The sequence below is a fragment of the Saimiri boliviensis genome, chromosome 7, assembly GCF_048565385.1.
Source record: "Saimiri boliviensis isolate mSaiBol1 chromosome 7, mSaiBol1.pri, whole genome shotgun sequence".
Classification (NCBI taxonomy): Eukaryota; Metazoa; Chordata; class Mammalia; order Primates; family Cebidae; genus Saimiri; species Saimiri boliviensis.
The window spans coordinates 79,485,596-79,509,696 of NC_133455.1; positions in this window are offsets into that span (position 1 = coordinate 79,485,596).

A 24,101-nucleotide genomic window follows, 5' to 3' on the forward strand; every position below is an offset into this window, starting at 1 on the left:
TTCATGTATTTCTTGGCGAAGGACTTTTAATTTCCTTCAAGAACTTTTCCTTTTCATTCAGTTTGGCTATCTGTTGGGTGCAAGAGGCCTAGCTTTTGGCCTGTCTTGGCTTTTTAAGTGCCTTCTTCACTAAGCTTAATCCTTTCTAGCTTTTGATTTAAAGTGAGAGATGTGCAACTCTTCCTTTCACTTGAACGTTTAGAGGCTTATTAATTGGCTTTTTTTTTTTTTTTTTTTTTTGGGATGGTGTCTCACTCTTTCACCCAGGCTGGAGTGCAGTGGTGTGATCTTGGCTCACTACTGCAACCTCTGCCTCCCAGGTTCAAGCAGTTCCCCTGCCTCATCCTCCCAAGTAGCTGGGATTACAGGCACATGCCACCATGCCCGGCTAATTTTTGTATTTTTAGTAGAGGCGGGGTTTCACCATGTCGGCCAGGCTGGTCTTGAACACCTGACCTCAAGTGATCCGCCTGCCTCAGCCTCTTAAAGTGCTGGGATTACAGGCATGAGCCCCTGTGCCCAGCCTAATTGGCCTAATTTTAATATTATTCTGTCTCAGGAATAAGGAGACCCAAGGAAAGGGAGAAAAATGGGGAAACAGGCAGTCAGTGGAGCTGCCAAAACACACACAACATTTATCAATTAAGTTTACCATTTACATGGGTGCAGTTTGTGGCATCCCAAAACAATTACAATAGTAACAGCACAGATCACTGTTCACATGTAATCATAACAGATAAAATAATGAAAAAGTTTGAAATACTGTAAGAATTACCAAAATGTGACACAGAGACCTGAAGTGAACACATGCTGTTGGAAAAATGGCACCAATAGACTTGCTTGACTCAGGATTGCCACAACCTTCTATCTGTAAAAAATAAATGCATTATCTGCGAACAAAGTATGCCTCTATTTATTCCTCAAAAATCATTGGGGGGAAAACATTTACCAGCATATCTCTTAAACTAAAAAAACTAGATAACTATCCTGATGGCAATTTGGAAAGTACTTTTAAGATGGTTTCCTCAAGCCTCTCTCATTGCCATCTCTTCTCATTCTAATTACCTTGAAAGTTTACAATTCTCAGGCCATCAGCAAGTAATAAGATGAGCATTGAGCCATATTCAGAGAAGAGTAATTCCAAAATTAATAAAAATTATAGAGGGAGAAATGCAAGGAGAGTACAAGTGGTGAAATATGTTGGGAATGATGGTTTTCATTATATTGGTTGAGAGTATTAGGGAAAAGCCTCAAGAAAGAAAATTAGCCTAATTTCCTTTCCTTAGGAGGAAGACAAATTTCTGTATGTAAAATTAGTCTTTTTCTGAATGTGAAATCAGTCTTCCTCCTAAGAGTTGTGAACTGGCTGAGCACAGTGGCTCATGCCTGTAATCAGAGGCAGGAGGATTCACTTGATTGAGCTCAGGAGTTCAAGACCAGCTTGGGAAACATAGTGAGACCTTGTCTCTACTTAAAAAAATAAAAATAAAAAATTAGCTGGGCATGGTGATGTGTGCCTAGTCTCAGCTACTCAGGAGGCTAAGGCAGGAAGATCACTTGAGTCCAGGAGATAGAGGTTGCAGTAAGCTGTAATTGTGCAACTGCACTATAGCCTGGGTGACACAGCAAGATTATCTTTAAAAAAAAAAAAGTTATGAACATTAGCTTGAAATTTCAAATAGATTTATGTAAAAGATTCTCGTAGCATTTGGTTTTTGATCACAAGACTGGATGATAGTTTAAAAAAAAACACCTCAGTATGCATATGGGCACAAAGGTTGATTACAGGGTGATAGTGAAATACAGAGAGATGGTTTTGGGAATGCACTGCTCCTACAAGCTGCTCTACAGAGTTAATAAGAGATGTTAGTTATTAGACCTCCTTACTCCTTCATCACTCCATTTTTTGGTCCCTCTTTTATATTTTCCATCTGTCTTTCTGTACTACCTACTGAGAAACTTTTTCACATCTATTTTTGAGTACACTAATTTTATGTTCTGCTGGTTTTTTTAATTTTTAAATTTTTTATTTTTAAGATGGGGTTTCACCATGTTGGTCAGGCTGGTTGGCTGGTCTTCAACTCCTGACCTCAGGTGATCTGCCCACTTTGGCCTCCAAAGTGCTTAGATTACAGGAGTGAGCCACCACACCCGGCCTCAGCTGGGTTTAATCAACTCATAAATAGGATTTTTTAAAATTTGTCTTTATAAGATATATTAGGTCTATTTATCTCAAATTTATTGACATATGTCATATATCATACAATTCATCTATTTAAAGTATCTAACTTAGTAGTTTTTACTGTATTCACAGAGTTGTGTAACAATCACAATTGATTTTAAAATATTTTCATCAACCCAAGAAGAAATTTACGCCTTTTAACCATCACTCTCAATCCTCTTAACCCTCACATTACTAGGCAACAACTAATCTGTCTTCATATTTTCCTATTCTGAACATTTTATGTAAATGGGATCATAAAATATGTGGTCCCTTGTGGCCAACTTCTTTCACTTAGAGCAGGCGTCCCCAAACTTAGAGCAGGGCCCGCGTGCAGCCCCCTGAGGCCATTTATCCGGCCCCCCACCGCACTTCAGGAAGGGGCACCTCTTTCATTGGTGGTCAGTGAGAGGAGCACAGTATGTGGCGGCCCTCCAACGGTTTGAGGGACAGTGAACTGGCCCCCTGTGTAAAAAGTTTGGGGACGCCTGACTTAGAGTAATGTTGTGAGGATTCATCCATGTTGTAGCATGTATCAGTACTTTCTTGTTACAGCTAAATAATATGTATAAACACTTAAGTAAAATATGGTATATCAGTTAAACATTTGGGTTATTGCTTCTTTTTGATTATTATGAAGAATGGTGGTATGACCATTCATATATTAGTTCTTAAATAGACATAGGTTTTCATTTATCTTGGGTATAAGTATTAGTGGAACTGAAGGTTGTGGCAACCCACAAGTCATATGGTAACTCTATGATTAACCTTTAAAGAATTGTCAGGCTGTTTTCCAAAGCAGCTATACCATTTTACATTCTCACCAGCAGTGTGTGAAAGTTCCAGTTTCTTCTCATCCTCTTCAATACTGTTATTATCTTTTTTTAAAGCCATCATAGCGGGTATGAAATGGTATCTTAGTGTTGCTTTGATTTGATTTTACCTCCTGGCTAGTGATGTTGAGCATCTTTTATGTGCATATTGGCATTTATATATCTCCTTTGGAGAAATGCCTATTCATATCATTTGCCAATTTTTAATTGGGATACAGTCTTCATTACTGAGTTGTAAGAGTTCTTTAAAATTACAAGTCCCTTATCAGATTTCGATGTGCAAATATTTTCTCCTCTTTGTGGCTCTACTCTCTTGATGGTGTCTTTTACAGCACAAATGTTTCAAATTTTGATAAAGCCCAATTTATTTTTTGTTGTTGCTTGTGGTTTGAGTGTTTAAGAAACCATTGCTTAATCCAAGGTTATAATGATTTACGCCTGTTTTCTTCTAAGAGTCTTACTGCTTTTCCTTTTACATTTAGGACTTCGATCCATTTTGTGTTAATTTTTTAATATTGTGTGAGGTAGTAGTCCAACTTCATTTTTCTGTATGTGGATATCCATTTGGGACATCCCATGAGATATCCCAGCATTGAGATATCTGTTGAAAAGGCCTTTCCTTACCCAATTGAATTGTTTTGTCACTATGGTAAAAAATCTACTGTCTGGTGACTCACGCCTATAATCCCAGCACTTTGGGAGTCTGAGGCAGGTAGATCACCTGAGATCAGGAGTTCAAGACCAGCCTGGCCAACATGTTGAAACCCCTTCTCCACTAAAAATACAAAAATAGCTTCTCCTGGTGGTGGGCACCTGTAATCTCAGCTACTTGGGAGGCTGAGACAGGAGAATCACTTGAACCTGGGAAACAAAGCTTGCAGTGAGCCGAGATTGTGCCACTGCACTCCAGACTGGGCAACAAAGAGCAAAACTATATCTCAAAAAAAAAAAAAAAATCTATTGACTATAAATGTGAAGGTTTGTTTCTGGAATCTCAATTATATTTTATTGATTTATATGTCTATCCTTATGCTAATACCACACTGTCTTGATTACTGCAGCTTTCTAGCAAGTGAAATCAAGAAGTGTGAGTCCTTTAACTTCTTCTTTGTCAAAATTGTGTTGACTATTCTAGATCCATCAATTTCCTAATAATTTTGGTGGGATATGCTTCAATTATTGCAAAACAAAACAAAACAAAACAAACAAAAAAAAACAACAACCAGATGGCATTTTGACAAATTATTTGAAAGCAAGAAATGATAATTTTCACTTATGTTTGATTTCCAAGAATCATTTTGCAAAATATCCTAGACTTCATTTTAGAAAGGGTCTCTCATCATATAATTCCTTTCTGCCCTTTTTGTTGTCTTTTGTTGTTGTTGTTGTCGTTGTTGTTCGCTTTTGAGACAGGATCTCACTATGTCAACCAGGCTGGAGTGCAGTGGCACGATCCTGACTCACTGCAACTTCTGTCTCCTGGGCTCAAGCAATCCTCTCACCTCAGCCTCCCAAGTAGCTTGGACCACAAACGTGCACCATCATGCATGGCTAATTTTTTGTATTTTTTTAGAGATGAGGTCTCTCCATGTTGCTCAGGCTTGTCTTGGACTCCTGGGCTCAAATTATCCATCCAATTATCCACTTGAGAGTCTGTAAACTCTCAAAGTGCTGGGATTATAGGCCTTCGCCACCATGCCTGGCTTCCTTGTCATTGTTTTTTATGCTTGCCAACTTTTCTTTAATTGCTAACTGGACAGACCCTGATACATTTCTGGTAATGTTTGTGATTTGAGCAGTTTTCTGTCATTTTTATTGACTTTGTGAAATCCTCCATATTTTGAGAAGTTTGCTAGTGCTCTTTGTAGTGGAGTTTCATTGAACTTACATTGCGTTTTTAATGACAATCTGCAAGACACTGACACAGACATTAACATAATGGGCAGAAATAGATGGTACTATGAAGCAGAGAAGAATATTCAAGGAGGCACTTAGAAGGCTGGCAGCCTCATTCGGAGTACCTCATGAACTCCAGGGACAAAGAAACCAAAACTAGAAAACTCTGGCTGATGCAACCCTGACCGGCTCTTGCACTAGAAAAACCCATCCAACAACCCGACAACCAACAGCAGCCCGCCCCGCCCTGTCCCAATCCCGCTCCTCCAGAGCCAATCAGAGCACCCTGCTGTTGCTCATTCCTCATAGCCATAAAAACTCCACGCTCCAGGGAGTCAGCGCGACTTCTCTGGCTCCCTTTCCCTGGACCATAGAACCTCGCCTGGGAGCTGAATAAACTGGCATTTAATTCTCTTATACTAGCCTCAGTTTCCTCATCTTAAACTCGGTAATAACCCTTACAAGTAGTGCCAAAACCCAGGAGGAGTTCAAGACCCCTCCTGGGGGAAATTGACTCTTCCACCTTTCCCCAAACCAGGGAACCACCACCCCTCCGATCGTCTGCAGCCCTCACTAGGTAAGACTCCTATTGCCCATAACCCCATCCTGTTTGCTCCAAACCTTGGGGTACCCTGTCCCTAATTGCGGCCATGTCAGTGACTCCTTCCTGTCTCAAGCTGTGGGTCTTGTGGAGACGTCCCGGTGTCCCTGCTCGCCTGCCCTGGAAGACAGGAATATTTTGGAGATGTCCCTATACTCCTGTCCTTCCCCATAATCTCCGGTACTTGGGTGTTGAGGTCCAGGACGCCGTTCCTCACTCCTGACTACCCCGCAACAGAGAGCGGACTATGGGTAATCAGGAGTCCCGCCTAGACCCCAAGTCGTCATTGGAGTGTCTAGTCCAAAATTTACCCAAGCTGGGCCTCTCCATAAAAAAGAAAAGGCTGCTTTTCCTCTCCACCATGGCCTGCCCCAGTATCCTCTGGACAACCAGTCCAAGTGGCCACCGGAGGGAACTTTCAATCTTGGCATTCTAACCAATTTGGACAATTTCTGTCAGAAAAATGGTAAATGGTCAGAGGTTCCCTACATTCAGGACTTCTGGTATCTCCTGTCCCGTCCCGTCCCATCCCATCCCACCCTCTGTTCCTCTTGCACCACCGCTCAGGTGCTCCTAGTGAAAGAAACTCCCTCACCGCCCTCAGCCCCTCTACCACCCTCCTCCTTTTCCGACCACAACCCACCTGAAGAACTATCCTTTCCACCCACCCGACCCACAAATCCTCCGCCATATGTGGAAACTCAACCCCCTCCAGCTCCTCCTCTTCCTGGTTCCAACCTAGCCTCTCCTATCAGTGCTCACACTCAGTTGCACTGTGCTCCTAAGGATGAAACCTCCCTCCTTTGCCCCCTTCACGAGATCACTAGAGTGGAAGGTGTTGCCCAAGTACATGTTCCCTTCTCCCTCTCTGATCTATCAGTCATTGAGAAATGCCTAGGGTCATTTTCCACCAATCCTACTGCTTACACCAAAGAATTCCGTTGCCTCACCTGGCATGATACCTATGTAATTCTGTCCTCCACCCTCACTCCAAATGAGCATGATTGCATTCTTACGGCGGCCCGGGCTCACGCTGATCAGGTGCATCTCACAATCAGATGCCAGTAGGTGCGGCAGCGGTCCCCGAGGCCAACCCTAACTGGAACTATCAGACTGGTCAAGATGGCCACCGCTACCAAGACCAAATGCTACAGTGCCTCCTAGTGGGCATGCAAAGCACAGCCCAAAAGGTAGTTAATTATGATAAATTAAGGGAAATAACTCAGGGTTCTACTGAAAACACTGCTACCTTCCTTGACCACTTAACTAATGCTATGATCCTTCATACCTGGCTGGACCCGGCCTTTTTTTTTTTTTAAAAAATAAACAGTAATAAAGTAATTTTACTGAAACAAATTAAATACTGAGTCACAAAGCAACGGTCAGTTGTGCATTTACTATATTGCAAACTTCATGACCCCAAATTGCAATTATAATTTGTCAAATACAAATTTTACTGCAACAATGTGCCCTGCTTTAAACTTGCCATATAACAGAGGCACTAGCATATCATTAAATTATAAATAAATTGGGAAAATGACCTAATTCAAATGGTACTATGTTCTAGCCACCCATTTCATCTCTCAGTCAGCGGCTGGCATTAGAAAGAAACTTAAAAAGGCCAAGGAGGGCCCCCAAACTCCCATATGAGACCTGGTAAACACAGCATTTAAAGTTTTTAATGTCCGAGAGGAAAAGCCTGAGGCCACCTGCCAGGGCCATCTACAGCAAGAGGTAAGCCTCCAAACCCAAGCTCTTGTGGCAGCACTGAGGCCGGCAGCCCACCAGGCGCCTGGTGGTGGGGGTCCATCAAAATCCACAAAGAACTCCGGAGGCTTTCTGCCTGGGCCCTGTTTCAAGTGAGGTCAGGAGGGACACTAGGGTGTCCATGTCCCCGACTACCTACCAAGCCCTGCCTGGACGGCAAGCAGCCTGGACATTGGCACAGTGATTGCCTGTCCTGGACTACAGGCCCATCCCCTGCACCTCTATGTGGAGGGCAGGCTGGTCTGCAGGAAGCAATCCCATCACTTGAACTTCTCAGCCTTCTGGATGACTGAGAAGACCCCTATCACCCTTGCCGAGCCAAGGGTTATGCTGCAGGTAGTGGGTAAGCCCATCTCCTTCTTAGTGGACATGGGGGCTATCTATTCTATATTGCCTTCCTACTCAGGACCTAGCATACCTTCCCTGGTTTCAGTCATAGGAATTGACGATAAGCCTTCCTGTCCCAATCAAACCCATCCTTTAGCCTGTGTCCTTGAGGGACACCCCTTTTCCCACTCTTTTTTAATCATACCCTCATGCTCAGTTCCCCTTTTAGGACGAGACATTCTCCAGACTGTGGGGGCCACTCTCCAACTCACTGGCCCCCCCATACTCAAGCCCATCATCCGCTCACCTCCTACTGCCGCTCCCAACTGATGCCACGTTCTGCCCTAACTCCTTGCCTCAACCCCCTGTCCTTCCTGACATAGTTAATCCCCTAGTATGGGATACCTCCAAGCCTGTAGTGGCCAAGCATCATACCCTGGTTAAGATACTTCTCAAAGATCCTACCCACTTTCCTTCACATCCTCAGTTCCCCATCTCGAAGACCCGCTGTCAAGGCCTGAAGCCCATCATCACCCGCCTGCTAGCCCAGGAACTACTTATTCCCACTAGTTCCCCTTGTAACACTCCTATCTTGCTGGTCCAAAAGTCGTCCGGCGACTGCTGCCTGGTTCAGGACCTGCGCCTTATGAACCAGGCAGTGGTACCCCTCCACCCTGTAGTCCCCAACCCATACACCCTATTATCAAACATTCCCTCCACTACCTCTTATTTTACAGTTCTTGACCTCAAGGACGCCTTCTTTACCATTCTCCTTCACCCTGGGTCCTACTTTCTCTTTGCCTTCACCTGGACCGATCCTGATACCAACCTGTCACAACAGCTTACCTGGACGGTCCTGCCTCAGGGATTCAGAGACAGCCCTCACATTTTTGGATAGGCCTTGGCAGCCGACCTTGGCTCCTGCCCGCTTCAACCCAGTCTCCTTCTCCATAGGTGGATGACCTGTTACTTTGCAGCCCCTCCCTCTCCCTATCCCAACAGCATACTGCCACTCTCCTTAACTTTCTCAAATCTCAGGGATACTGAGTATCTCCCTCCAAAGCACAGTTATCAGTCACCTCAGTGGTCTACTTGGGCATTTGCCTCACCCCTAAAACTAAAAGCCTAACAACAGATCGCGGGAGAGCACTTCTTTCACTGCAGTCCCGGGAGACTGCCGACCACATTCTCTTCTTTTTAGGATTTGTAGGATTCTTCCGCCACTGGATACCTAACTTTGCCTCTCTAGTTAAACCCCTGTATGTGGCAGCTAAAGACACTCCAACGGAACCTCTCTCCCATCCTGAGGTTGTAAAACTGGCTTTTAAAACCCTCCAAACTGCTCTGTCCATTGCACCCCCACTTCATCTGCCGGATCTCAATCGCCCCTTTTATCTGTTCACTGATGAGAAACAGGGCATTGCTGTTGGGGTTCTAACCCAACCCCTGGCTCCTGTGTTCCACCCTGTAGCCTAGCCTACTTATCGAAGCAACTTGACCCCATAGTCAGTGGGTGGCAGCCTTGCCTGCGGGCGCTGGGAGCAGCAACAGAACTTACCAAGGAATCCCTAAAACGTACCCTGGGCCAGCCCATCTCAGTGTTCTCTCCTCACCGGCTTACCTACCTCCTCTCCCACAAATCTCTTGCTCACCTAGGGCCCTCCGGTCTACAGGAGTTCCACTTGCTCTTCATTGAAAATCCTTCAGTCAGCCTTCACTCCACTTCCCCACTCAACCCAGCTACCTTGCTTCCCCTTCCATCCCTTCCCCCTTCCCCAGCCCACTCCTGCCCTGAACTAATGGATGCACTTGCCAAACCTCAGGAGGGCCTATCTGACCTTCCCCTACCTAACCCAGACCTTACCTTCTATGTGGATGGAAGTTCAGTAATGACAGCCGATGGGCAGCAAAAGGCAGCCTATGTGGTAGTCACAGATTCAGTTACCCTCGAGGCACGTTGCCTCCCTGATGGAACCACATCACAAAAGGTGGAGCTCATTGCCCTAACCCGAGCTCTCACACTAGCACAGGGAAAGCGAGCAAATATCTATACTGACTCAAAATATGCTTTTCTTATTACCCATTGCCACTCTGCCCTCTGGAGAGAGCGGGGCTTCCTTACCACAAAGGGGTCCTCCATAATCAATACTACACAGATCTCCAACCTTTTAAAGGCCTTATCATTGACCAGGGAGGTTGAAGTCATACACTGCTGAGGACACCAGGCCCAGCATGATGTCGTCTCCTGGGGCAATGCGTGGGCAGATACAGCAGCAAGGTCTTTAACACCAAGTTGATCCCTACCCGTGTTCTCTTCCTTACCACGGCCACACAGCCTGTATACTCAACATCAGAAAAACAGGTCCTCATACTAAAAGGGGGAACAGAATCTAATCAGGGCTGGATCTTTCTAAATAACAGAATCACCCTTCCCTGGGAACAAGCCCCTAAAATTATTGCTGAAATCCATCAATCCTTACATATAGGGCCTAAGGCATTACATTGCTTTGTACAGCTCCTCTTTTTCTCACCGGGTCTGCAACAAACAATTGAGCAGGTGCACAAGGCATGCGTCACTTGCTCTAAGGGCTCGCCTCAGGGAGGCTTAAGGCCACAGTTTACTACCCACCAAATGTGTGGCAACCTGCCGGCCCAAGACTGGCAAATTGATTTTACTCATATGCCCACTCACAAAAAACTCCGCTACCTCCTAACTTTTGTAGATACCTTTTCAGGTTTGATTGAAGCCTTCCCCACCTCCCGGGAGACAGCAGACATGGTGGCCTCCCTTCTTACTCAAGAAATCATCCCTCACTTCAGCCTACCTGCCACCATCCAGTCAGACAACGGTCCAGCATTTATGGCCCAAGTAGTCCAGCTAGTCGCCAAGTCCCTCAATACCTCCTGGAGACTGCACATCCCTTACCATCCTCAGTCGTCGGGTAAAGTTGAACGGGCCCACGGCATCCTCAAAGACCATTTGGCCAAACTTGCTATTGAGGTAAAACTCTCTTGGCCCACACTCCTACCTCTTGCCCTGGCCTGAGTCTGGGTCACCCCACAGTGGCCAACAGGCCTCAGCCCCTTTGAATTGCTGTATGGCTGGCCATTCCTCGTTTCCCATAATGTCCCTGTAAAACCACCCCCACTGGCTTCCTACCTTCCCTTTGTCTCTCCTCTCCACCACCTGCTTAGGGAGCATGCGGACCACACCCTCTCTGTTGTTCCAGGACCGGAGGACTCCCACCCAGCAGCACCTCTCCAACCAGGTGACAGCATTCTCCTCCAAAAGCTCAAACCAGGATCTTTGCAGCCCAGGTGGTCAGGACCCCACATTGTTATCCTAACCACCGCCACAGTGGCCAAATCCCTGGGTCACACTCCGTGGTACCATGTGTCCCGCCTCAAGCTGGCCCCCCAAAATGATCAGTGGAAATCTGAACCCCTGGGCCCCACTCGCCTCCGACTCACCCGTTGCCCCAACCTGTCACCCCCTAACCCGTCCGAGCCTCCTCCTGACAGTCTTTCTGATATCTCCTCTTGAAGCCAACTCATGTTTGGCGCTTCTATATCCAGGAGTCCTGGGTTGAGGGTCCCATTACCAGGACTCACTACATTGCCCAAGCAGACTGCCAACCCGCCGGCTGCCAGTCAGCAGTGATAACTGAGATCCAAAAAACAAAAACCAAAACTCTACAAATCGGGTTCTCTGCTCATGGCCTGTGTTTTCTCTATGACCAATACCATGACTATTGCCATTGGTGGAACACCATCTATGGGGGGTGCCCATATAATTCCTGTGTCATCCATACACCACAGCTAGACATAACGGGAACTCAAAAAGGGAAAAAGGTACTCACCTCCAACAGCAGAGGTAAGTTATTTCTTACCATCCACGACCCATGGGACAACCGCTGGATAAAGGGGGTCAATGAAAAAATCTACAATTGGTGGCAAAACTGCCACCCCCAGGGAACATGGCTGATATTCCGGTCCTACACCCACATTGTCCCTGAGGTTATAGAACAACTCAGCTCTGTGAGCCACACAATACTGCAAAATGAAGGCACCCTAACTAACCAATTCAAACTCCCAAATAGCACCTCCCAACCTTTTTCCTGGTTGACTCTAGCACAGCAGGGAGCCAACATGTTAAATTTAACCAAAGCCATCAATATCACCAACTGCTTTTTATGTGCCTCCCTCAGCAACTCCCGCTTAGCTGCAGTTCCCCTCAGGTCCGGGTTCAATCTGTCACAATCACCTACGGGGCCTGGCACCACCTTAACAGATATCCCCTTGTTCAAAGTACACTCTCAAAATTTCTCTCCCTGCTATGAGACAGCCAGCAGCTCCAGTCCCAGCTGTAACACCACAGTAAAGGTAAAATCCTTCCTCTAAGCGACACCAGGAGGATACTTCTGGTGTAATGAAACCTTAATGAAAGTTATTAATGTCTCCTTCCCTTCCCCTTGTGTGTCTGTCACCTTGGTCCCGCAGTTAGAGGTGTACGAACAGGCTGAACTTCTATCCCTCCTTCAACCCTCCCCTAATCACCGAGACAGACAAGCAGTCTTCCTCCCAATGGTCATTGGTCTCTCTCTAACATCCTCTGGTGGCGGCCGGGCTGGGTAGCAGCGCCCTAGGCTACAGCGTCACCTCAGCTGCTCAACTAGAGGACAAGCTTCCCGTGGCTATCAAAGCGTCGGCTGCCTCCCTGGCCTCCCTCCCTTGACAAATCACGTCACTGGCCCAGGTAACCCTCCAGAACCAACGGACCCTTGACCAGCTGACAGCAGAAAAGGGAGGTACCTGTCCGTTTCTTCAGGAAAAGTGCTGCTATTACATCAATGAAACAGGCCTTGTAGAGGAAAATGTCAACATTCTCTATTGCCTCCAAGACGACTTCTGCAAGAGCAAAATGCATCAGTCTCGCCTGTTAGCTGGTGGCAATCCCCTATGCTTACCTGGCTGACCCCTATTATTACTCCCATTATCGTGGTTTGCCTTCTGTTAATGTTAGCCCCTTTTCCCCTCAGGTTTTTACAGGCCTGCATAAGGGAAATTTCCAGGGTGGCTGTAAACGAGATGCTACTTCACCCCATGTCTAACTCCCAACCAAGGTACCAGCCAACTGACCCTTTTCCCCACTACGCCTCCATTCAGCAGGAAGTAGCAGAAGGAAATGGTGTCCTATATCATCAAAAGGGTCGGAATGCAAGGCTGGCAGCCTCATTCCTAGTATCTCGTGAACTCCAGGGACAAAGAAACCAAAACCTAAAAGCTCCAGCTGGTGCAACCCTGACTGGTTCTTGCACTAGAAAAACCCACCTGAAAACCTGACAACCAGTAGCGGTCTGCCCCATCCCAATCCCACTCCTCCAGAGCCAATCAGAGCACCCTGCTGTTGCTGGGTCCTCATAGCCATAAAAACCCCACGCCCCAAGAAGTCAGCGCGACTCCTCTGGCCCCCTTTCCCTGGACCATAGAACCTCGCCCAGGAGCTGAATAAATTGGCATTTAATTTTCTTATACTAGCCTCAGTTTCCTCATCTTAAACTCAGCAATAACCCTTACAGCACTGACTTTTTAAAGAGCACTTTTGTAAGAGAATATTTTACGTTAAAATTCCACAAATAACTAACCATATAACCTCCACATAAGGTCATATATATAAATACTTGAATTATGAAGATACTCTATAAGAATTTAGTATATGATAAAGGTGGCTTTTAAAATTAGTAAGAAAAGTGAATCATTCAATAAAAGTGAAAAAAAAATTAAGAGGAAAGTTAGAGCCCTAATGTTACTTGTGCCAGGGCCTATGGCTCTAGCAACTATGCCTCCTTAGAAGAGGCACAGGCTCTTTGGTTTGTAGTAACTTAGATCTTAATAACCTGATATTTTCATCTGAAATTGAGAGTCACTCAATTTCCTCATTGACTGACAGAAGATATCTTTCACAAAGATTTCCTATGTCCCAATAATATAACACACATTTAGTTGTATTCTTGAAGTTCAGGCTCTTCTCCTTACCAGGCCTCTCTCCTTACAGGACAAAAAAGGATGATGGTTTCTTGATGCTTATTTTATTCAGGATTCTCATTTTGTTTGACAATCACCATAGGGCTCTTCTGTATCACTACCAGTATCTTATTAACAGAACCCTAGTAACATGTCAGTGAAGTAGGAATCCTATCAGAGGAACAGGTAAGTAGCAGCACTATTCTGGAACACAGCTTCCTAACTGGTGTGCAATGAATACATTGCAGATTTGCCCAAATATTAGCTTTTAGAGTGGTGGCGGGACTTGGGATAGTGGAGCTCAAGGCCTAGTTCCTCTAGCAGGTTGTAAGCAGACTCCTTTATTGAACCAATGCATAATACAATTATTATCCTTTTCTTTGAGTGCCGTTAAAGTTTAAAACAAGGTGGGGGGTTTAAAACTGTTCTAAGCAATTAGCTGGGAACAATGAGAACATGAATAATATCATTATGCAAACACAGTAACTTGGTTTAGGGAAGAGCCTTACAGATTTTAGCAGAGAATAGATGAGGGAAATTAGATTTTTTTCTGACTGAGTCATTTCAATTCTATTTTCATATTAGACTTTATATCATTAATAAGATATGTACATTCATATCGACCTTCTGCACCTTTTACCTGTTACTACTCCTCTACATATACCCAGATAAGTTCCAGGAAAAATACAGACTTGAGAAATAGTTATAAAATAAGCAAAAGAAAAATTAGAGGAAAACATTTGATATGAGTCTAAGCACAGAGATCAAGAAATGATAAAAATGTTACATTTGGTTGTATCAAAATTTGCATCCCATTCTGTAGGTTGTCTGTTCACGCTGATGATAGTTTCTTTTGCTATTCAGAAGCTCTTTAGCTTAATTAGATCCCATTTGTCAATTTTTGCTTTTGTTGCAATTGCTTTTGACATTTTCATCATGAAACCTTTGCCCATACCTATGCCCTGAATGCCATTGCCTGATTTTCTTCTAGGGTTTTATAGTTTTGGGTTTTACATTTAAGTCTTTAATCCATCTTGGGTTAATTTTTATATAAGGCCTAAGGAAGTGGTCCAGTTTCAATTCTCTGCATATGGCTAGCCAGTTATCCCAGCATCATTTATTAAATAGAGAATCCTTTCTCCATTGCTTGTTTTTGTCAGGTTTGTCAAAGATCAGATGGTTGTAGATGTGAAGTCTTATTTCTGAGATCTCTATTCTATTCCATTGGTCTATGTGTCTGTTTTTGTACTTGTACCATGCTATATTAGTTACTGTAGCCTTGTAGTATAGTTTGAAGTCAGGTAGCATGATGCCCCCAGCTTTGTTCTTTTTGCTTAGGATTGTCTTGGCTATATGGGCTCTTTTTTGGTTCCATATGAATTTTAGTTTTTTCTACTCTGAAGAATGTCAATGATAGTTTAATGAAAATAACATTGACTCTATAAATTACTTTGGGCAGTATGGCCATTTTAACAATATTGATTCATTCTATCCAGGAGCATGGAATGCTTTTCCATTTGTTTGTGTTCTCTTATTTCCTTGAGCAGCAGTTTGTAGTTCTCTTTGAAGAGGTCCTTCACTTCCCTTGTTAGCTGTGTTCCTAGGTATTTTAGTCTCTTTGTAGCAATTGTGAATGGGAGTTCATTTATGATTTGGCTCTCTGTCTATTGTTGGTGAATAGGAATGCTTGTGATTTTCATGCACATTGATTTTGTATCCAGAGACTGCTAAAGTTGCTTATGAACTTAAGGAGCTTTTGAGCTGAGACAATTTCTAGATACAGGATCATGTCATCTGCACACAGAGACAGTTTGACTTCCTTTCTATTTGAATACCTTTTCTTTCTTTCTCTTGCCTGACTGCCCTGGACAGAACTTCCAATGCTATGTTGAATAGAAGTAGTGAGAGAGAGCATCCTTGTTTTGTACCAGTTTTCAAGGGGAATGCTTCCAGCTTTTGCCCATTCCCCATGATATTGGCTATGGGTTTGCCATAAGTGGTTCTTATTATTTTGAGATATGTTCCATCAATACCTAGTTTATTGAGTTTTTAACATAAAAGGATATTGAATTTTATCTAAGGACTTTTCTGCATCTATTGAGATAATCATGCAGTTTTTGTCTTTAGTTCTGTTTGTGATGAACTGTCTAATATCTACAAGTAACTTAAATCTACAGGGAACTTAAACAAATGTACAAGACAAAAACCCCATTAAAAAGTGGGCAAAGGATATGAACAAACACTTCTCAAAAGACATGTGGCAAATAAACATTTAAAAAAGCTCAGCATCACTGGTCATTAGAGAAACACAAATCAAAACTACAATGAGATACCATCTCACGCCAGTTAGAATGGTGATTATTAAAAAGTTAAGAAACAATAGATGCTGGTAAAGCTGTGGAGAAATAGGAATGCTTTTACACTGTTGGTGGAAATGTAAATTAGTTCAACCATTGTGGAAGACTGTGGCGATTTCTCAAAGACCTAGATGCAGAAATAACATTTGACTTAGCAGTCAAATTACTGGGTGTATGCCCAAAGGAGTATAAATTATTCTATTAAAAAGATACATGCATGTGTATGTTCACTGCAGCACTATTCACAACAGCAAAGACATTGAACCAACCCAAATGCCTATCAATGATAGACTGGATAAAGAAAATGTGGTACACATACACCATGGAATACTATGCAGCTATATAAAGATATGAGATCATGTCCTTTGCAGGGACATAGATGGAGCTGGAAGCCATTATCCTTAGCAAACTAGCACAGGAACAGAAAACCAAACACATGTTCTCACTTATAACTGAGAGGTGAACAATGAGAACACATAGATACAGGGAACACCACACACACGGGCCTGTCAATGGGGCACAGGGAGGGAGAGCTTTAGGATAAATAGTTAATGCATGTGGGGCTTAATACCTAGGTGATGGGTTGATAGGTGCAGCAAACCACCATGGCACACATTTACCTACGTAACAAACGTGTATGTCCTGTACATGTATCCCAGAACGTAAAATAAAATTTTTTTTAAAAAAGAAAGACTGGCTAGGCACAGTGGCTCACCCCTGTAATCCCAGCTGTTTGACAGGCAGAGGTGGGCAGATGACAAGGTCAAGAGTTCGAGACCAGCCTGACCAACATGGTGAAACCCCATATCTACTAAAAATACAAAAATTATCTGGGCATGGTGGTGCATACCTGTAATCCCAGCTACTCAGAAGGCTGAGGCAGGAGAATCACTTGAACCAGGAGGCAGAGGTTGCAGTGAGCCAAGATCACGCCACTGTATTCCAGCCTGGGTGACAGAGCAAGACTTTGTCTCAAAAATAAATAAATTAATGAATTAAAAATACACCACTAAAAAAAGAAAAGTTACCAGAATATCCAAAAATTCTAATAACAAATTAAAAGACAAGAAAATAGAAATATATTAGCTACATATATGATTGCAAAAATATTCTTAAAAAATATTCTAACATAGAAAGACCAAAATCTCAACAGAAAAGTAGTCAAATGACATGAGATGATCCACAAATGAACAACTGCAAATGGTCTATAAATACATGAAATGTTCAGCCACAGAAATAAAGGCAAATTAATGAACAATTGAGAAGGTATTTTTATAAGAAATTGGATAAATCTGACTTCAGTTTAGGGAAAATAGGCCCTTTATAAATCAGTTGTTGTGTAATGTGATGAGCATTTCTGAAGGTCAATTTGGGAATATGTAACCAAAACATATTTTAACATTCATATCCTTTGACTTCATGTTTTAATTTCTAGGAGTCTATTCTGAAGAAATTACCAGAGATAACATGCACACAGATGAAAATGATATTCGTCACAACTTTATATTGTGACTAAAAATTAAAAGCAACTAAATCTACAGATATGGTTATAAGTAACAGATGATTATATAGAATTCTGGGAAATCATTAAAATAGTGCCTTTGAAGATTATTTAAGATGTGGAAAATAGTGTCTATGTACTGCTTAAGTTACATATATACTATATCATTCATATATATTTTATATAGAGAGACAAGGTCTCATTTGGTCACCAAGGCTGGAGTACAGTGAGTCCGTAATAGCTTACTGTAGCCTCAAACTCCAGAGCTCAAACAGCCTCCTGAGTAGCTAGGACTACAGGCATGCTGACCATTAAAAATTTTTTTTGCAGAGACAGGGTATCACTATATTGCTCAGGCTTGTCTAAATTCCTGGCCTCAAGCTACCCTCTCACCTCAGCCTTCCAAAGCTTTGGGATTACAGGTGTAAGCCACTACACTTGTCCTCAAATATATTTCATGTAAGACACTGTCAGTTGTAAGAGGCACTATTATTTTCTCTGGCCCCTAAAAAAGAAATCAACTACAAAAATTACATTCAAGGTGTAGACTGTAATAGAAGACCCTAGCATAAAGGTAGGGTAAGGGTAAATGAGAAGTAGATCTGTCTCTAGAAGGGAACCGTAAAGAAACCAACCAGTCTTTGTTCAGATTGTGGTTTCAACTCCTACTACCAGCATCATTTACAAGCTTAAGCAAAGAGGAAATTTAAACTGCTCACAGGAGCAAGCTGTGGTTGCACCATCCAATGCACTCCAGCCTAGATGACAGAGACCTTGTCTCAGAAAAAAACCAAGTAGTTCTGCTCTATATCTCCTCTTGGTTGTCTAACAGGCTTCTCAAACTTAATATATCCAAAATTTAATTTAAATTTAATTTAATTAAAATTAAATTTAATATATCCAAAATTTAATTTTAATTAAATTAAATTTAAATTAAATTTTGGATATATTAAGTTTGAGAAGCCTGTTAGACAACCAAGAGGAGATACAAGGATAGAGCTATACATTTGGGAATCATTGTATAGAGATGGAACTTAAAGCCACATAACTGGATGAGATCAACCCAGAAAGTGAGGGCAGACAGGGCAGAGGAGAGTGTTGGGTATTCCAATATTTCAAGATGGGAGGAGAAGGAGCAGCAGCAAGCAAATGAGACTAAGTTGGAGGAGCTAGTGAGATAGACAAGGAAGCATTTTCAGAGGGAAATAGTGTTCAATGGTGTTGAAAACTTCTGAGGCATCAGGAAAGACTGTTTCAATAGGTAGCTAGTAGGTATGAGCAGGGCAGGACGCCACATACACTAGGAGTGTTGGGTGACCATTAGGTTATGATCAGGTGGTTGTTAACAGTTTCTCAAAAGTAATAATTGCTAAATAGATAAGTAATAACTGCCAGGGAAAGGCAAAGACAGTTTTCTAATAGATAGAAAACACCTGAGGTCAGGCGAAGTGGTTCACACCTGTAATCTCAGCACTTTGAGGGGCCGAGGTGGGTGGATCACCTGCAGGAGTTAAGAGACAAGCCTGGCCAACGTGGTGAAACCCCATCTCCACTAAGGAATACAAAAATTAGCTGGGCATGATGGCGCATGCCTGTAATTTCAGCTACTCAGAAGGCTGAGGCAGGAGAAACATTTGAACCTGGGAGGTGGAGGTTGCAGTGAGCCGAGATAGCAATACTGCACTCCAGGCTGGGCAACAGAGTGAGCCTCCATCTCAAACACCTGAAACTGATCAGCAGCTTCCCAACAAGATCTCAGGAGTGGGGAGAAGGAACCTAAAATCCCAGAAGTATGCCAACATTTAAAACCCCAAGCCAAGAGGTCAAGCTATGTACTTGGTATCTAAAGTGGCCTGCTTGGCCCTTTTCCAAGTGTACTTTCCTTCATTTTTTTCCTTTCCTTTCTTTCCTTACTGTTCTAAAGCTTTTTAATAAACTTTCAATACTGCTCTGGAAAAAAAAAAGTAAATTTCCCTCCAGGAAGAAGAAAAAATCCATCCCCCTGGCAGAAATGAACCTTAATGCAGGTAGGCAGCGATTTTGTTTGTAATTTTGACAATTTTAAGGTATCATTGATTCTGAAATATATTATTTCTATATTAGAGCTGTTAAAAAATGAAAAATTGTATGTTTAAAATAAATGGAGTGTATTTTCTACATGCAAATGGAAGGTAACACTCAAAAATTTACCAATGGAGACATATCTGTTGGATTACATATGTATTTTACAAAATTTCACCGTATGTGTTACACATATTTAAATGTTTACCTTAATTGAGATTCTCATGATTGTCTATTCTATTTGCAAAATTTGATCTCCTCTGGTAATCTATTTTGAATTACTGCCAACCTTTGGTAATGAATCTCAGACAATGAGAATTTTTATTTTTTATTTTTATTTTTTTCTTCTTGTGTATCGATGTATGCACCTTGTGCAGAATAATTACCTACTAGGTACCATATCTCTTTTATCATCTCTCTTAAGGGCAGTGACTTTGAAGTGGGTGGTGATAACCCCAGTTTGCAGAAGAGGAACTTAAGTTCCTTGAGGTCAAAGTAACTTGTCTAACAATTTCTGTTGGAAAGCAGTGGAACTTAAGAGTCCGGGCTTATCCTATTCCACCAACCTCTCTAGCTGCCATTTTAAAATTCAAAATAAAGCCAGTGCCAACAATTGTAGACAGACCAGCTACGAGGAAGGGCGAAAAGCACCTTTGAACCAGTTGGTTTCAAAGCTGTCTACAAATCTGGGGTGTATTCTTTCCTGCTGTCTCCATCCTCACACCCTTGGGATGCCATGCCACAAAAGCAGAACGCTTTGTTTTAACAAGACCCTAGGTGATGGAGGCTCTTTCAGATGGTACCTGAGGAGGAGCTGCAAATTCAAGACCAGGAGCCCCTTCTCTCAGGCTGCATCACCCACGTGCATCTCAGCAGAGTTGGTTGCCGACTGAATGCCTTTGATTCTGCTATCCTCTAGCAGTTAACTTTCAACTCCTCTCACCTGGCCCAACCCTAGTCTCCCAGTTTTAAAAAGAAAAAGGTTTGTGGAAGATTGGAAGTGGGAGGATTGGGAAAGGGTGCACGCCGAGCACCACCTGTGCACCCTCACTACCCTGTGCCTGTTCCTGACCCTGCCGCTCAGCACCCTGCTTTCCCGCAGGAGCCTGGCCCAGTCCTGCTTTATCCCCCAACTCTGTAGAGGAGGATTGTTGTTCTGTCCCCAAGCACACACCTTTCATTTCTCTTTTGGTTCTCACATCCAGTTAATTGTTTCACTTTATAGTTTGCAGGCGTAAGAGGGTTTGTTTTTTAAGAGGGAGTCTTGCTCTGTAGCCCAGGCTGGACCGCAGTGACACAGTGTCGGCTCACTGCAACCTCCACCTCCTGAGTCAAGCGATTCTCCACTTCAGCCTCCCGAGTAGCTGAGATTACAGGCGCCTGCCACCACACCTGGTTAATTTTTGTATTTTAGTAGAGATAGGTCAAGCTGATCTCGAGGTCTTAACCTCAAATGATCAGCCCGCCTTGGCCTCCCAAAGCACTGGGATTATAGGCAGGAGCCACCACGCCTGGCTATAGAGTGTTTATTAAGGAGAAACTAGGGACATTTGAGAAAGGAAGGTGCACTACTCTGTTCTCACACTGCCATGAAGGGAATACCTACGACTGGAAAATTTATAAAGAAAAGAGGTTTAATTGACTCACAGTTCCACATGGCTGTGGCGGTCTCAGGAAACTCACAATCACGGTGAAAAGCACCTCTCCACAGGACGACAGAAGAGAATCTGAGCACCCAGAGAAGGGGGGAAGCGTCTTATAAAACCATCAGGTCTCGCGAGAACTAACTCACTAACACGAGAACAGGATGGGGAAAAAAAAAAATCACCCCATGATTCAATTATCTCCACCTGGTCCCTCCCACTAGCTGTGGGGATTATGGGAACTACAATTCAAGATGAGATTTAAGTGGGAACACAGAGCCAACCATATCAGGAGGGATGTGCAACTGGCAGAATTTTAGAGAGAAAGGCCCCCAAGCCGGAGGGCTGGGGTACAGAGATGAGTGAGCCATCCCCTCCATCCCGGCCAGCCACAGCAATGTGCTACTGCCCCATTTTACTTGGGACTATTAAGCTCATTCTTTTCCTGAGGGGAGAGGAATTTTAAACTTGGCAGTTTGATTTATCGGCCTCCCCATAGAAGAAACCTGAAGCTCACAGCTGATGAGTCTGTGCCTACAGCAGCTCTGAGGGTGGGACCTGGGGGTAATCACAGCCCTGGTGGTGCAAATATTCTAGTGGGGGGGCCTTATGGCCGCTCCTTGCTACCCGATACTGTCCTTGTACCAGTGGTTTCTAGGGAGTTTTTGTTAAAAGCCAACATGAACTGTGACCCATTCCATGGTTGTCTCCTCTAGCCCAGCCAGTGTGAGTCCTGCCACCAGGAAAAACCGCAGTGGTCCCTGCCCAGCATTCAGAACTCAGACCTGAAGCATCCCTTATCTCTGAGTCCATACCGGGCCCTGTTCCAGGAGGAAGCCCCAGGCCTGGTCAGTTGGAGAATTTTTATAATTTCAGCACTTTGGAAAAGGGTTATGTTTGTTTTGCCTGCCATAGGTCATTATTGTTAGCAGGTATAGGAAAGGACTTCTGAAACACACCCAATCCTTCCAGTGAGAGACCAGGTGGTGGGTGGGGCAGGGTAAAGAGGGACAAGTGGTTAGGAGCATTGTCTTTGGAATCAGAACCATGCTTAGATTTCAGCTTTGACACATACTGACGGTGGTGTGGCCTTAGGCAACTTACTTAAATCGTTTCATTTTCTTTATTTTTAAAACAGTAATAATTGTGTTGTCAAGAGAACTCAATGAAATAATGTAAAATGACTACCATGTAACAACACTGTTACTATTTCTAAACTGGTCTGTGAAAGCAACAACTTGATAATATGACTTATTTTTAACAATCCTTTGCTGTTCTTCATTGTGATCCCCTTAACATTTTCAAAACTCTATGCTCACACATAAGACTTCTGAAAATGTATTATCTCTTCAGTGCTTCCTTTTAAAATGATATATTCCCTATTCCAGCAAATAGAAAAAGGGGTACACTTCTGACTAGCATAAGCTTGATGCAAATACCAGACAAAAAGGGAAAATTCACAGGCCAATTTCACTGAATAGAGAAAATAGCAAAAATCCTAAACAAACCAAATTGGTCAGCAAACCAAATTCAGTAACATGGAGTGAGAATTACATATTACGGCCAAGTTGGATTTATTCCAGGAATGCAGTCTGACATTAGAAAATCAGGCCAGGCACGGTGGCTCACACCTGTAATCCCAGCATTTTGGGAAGCTGAGGCAGGCGGATCACCTGAGATGAGGAGTTCGAGACCAGCCTGGACAACATGGTGAAACCCCGTCTCTACTAAAAATACAAACACACACACACACACACACACACACACACACACACACACACAAATAGCTAGGTGTGGTCGTGCTTGCCTGTAATCCCAGCTACTCGGGATGCTGAGGCAAGAGAATCTCTTGAACCCAGGAGGTGGAGGTTGCAGTGAGCTGAGATCACTGCAACCTGGTGACAGAGCAAAAGTCCATCTCAAAAAAAAGAAAAAAAAGAAAAAGAAAAAGAAAAGAAAGAAAGAAAATCAGTATAATTTGTCACATTAACAAATGAAATAAATAATATGATCATCTCAAATAGATATAGCAAAAGCATCTGATGAAATTAAATGTTCGTACATTCTTTTGCAAAAAAATAATTCTTAGCAAATTGGTAGTAGAAGGGAACTTCCTAAATCTGATGAAAGATATTTACCAAAAACCCACAGCAAACATCGTATTAATGGTGAAGTCTCTGGCAGATCCCTTTTGAGTAGTTTTTAATGCCCAGAAATTTTGATATCTTCCTTTATTTCTGAAACTTGTTGCTTTTCACTCTTAACTGTTTTTGTTCTTTTGAAACTACTATATCCTTTTGTTTGCCTTGAAATGGTATACCTTGTCTTTCTTCTTTGCTAAATGATTCATCTCATTGTTTTCCTCAACTACTGTGTTCATAATGTCTTTCTTTTATGCTCAGTGCTTCTGCTTCAAAAGGGCAAAAATCAAAATGTAATTTTTTTCTCAATGTGAATAAACATTGAGATCAGATATCATGTATAGCAGTGTTGAAAAATTATTACCACTGGAACTAGGATAGTGTCATTCATTACAGAGTTGTCAATCTGACTGCAATGGACCAGTTTGTGCATTCCAACAGAAGACATTAAATCTTGAAAATGACTGTCTACAATTAGTCCTGTGTTATTAAAATGCTCCTTAATGTCCCTCTAAACATATAAGCTAGTGTAATCTTTGTTTAACCATAGGAGTCTTAAAAATTAATTCATGTGATTACATCTTGTAACAATACGGCTCGGTTGTATGGTGGACGTACCTAAAAAATAATAGGGAGCAATATAAACGAGAGAAGAAGACAGCAAGAGCGATTATTTGTATAAGCAGCCATGGTGGTTGTTGAATCCCATTTGCAACCTCAAGGAACTAG